This window comes from Mus caroli, chromosome 2 (genome assembly GCF_900094665.2).
Source record: "Mus caroli chromosome 2, CAROLI_EIJ_v1.1, whole genome shotgun sequence".
Lineage (NCBI taxonomy): Eukaryota > Metazoa > Chordata > Mammalia > Rodentia > Muridae > Mus > Mus caroli.
Genome location: NC_034571.1, coordinates 52,856,282 through 52,856,989, shown reverse-complemented (window position 1 = coordinate 52,856,989; position 708 = coordinate 52,856,282).

Here is a 708-nt window from a genome sequence, read left to right as displayed (position 1 = left end):
TTGGTCTGAAGTTCTCTATCTTTGTTGNATCTTTCTGTGGTTTCGGTATCAGAGTAATTGTGGCTTCATAGAATGAATTGGGTAGAGTACCTTCAGTTTCTATTTTGTGGAATAGTTTGAGGTGGAATTAGGTCTTCTTTGAAGGTCTGATAGAACTCTGCACTAAACCCATCTGGCCCTGAGATTTTTTGGTTGGGAGACTATTGATGATTGCTTCTATTTCTTTAGGGGAAATGGGGCTGTTTAGATCATTAATCTGATCCTGATTTAAATTTGGTACTGGGTATCTGTCTAGGAAGTTGTCCATTTCATCCAGGTTTTCTAGTTTTGTTGAGTATAGCCTTTTGTAGTATGATCTGATGATGTTTTGGATTTCCTCAGGTTCTGTTGTTATGTCTCCAGTTTTCATTTCTGATTTTGTTAATTAGGATACTGTTCCTGTGCCCTCTAGTTAGTCTGGCTAAGGGTTTATCTATCTTGTTGATTTTCTCAAGGAACCATCTCCTGGTTTGGTTAATTTTTTGAATAGTTCTTTTTGTTTCCACTTGGTTTATTTCAGCCCTGAGTTTGATTATTTCCTGCAGTCTACTCCTCTTTGGTGAATTTGCTTCCTTTACTTCTAGAGATTCTAGGTGTGCTGTCTGTCAGGTTGCTAGTGTATGCTCTCTCTAGTTTCTTTTTGGAGGCACTCATGGCTATGAGTTTTCC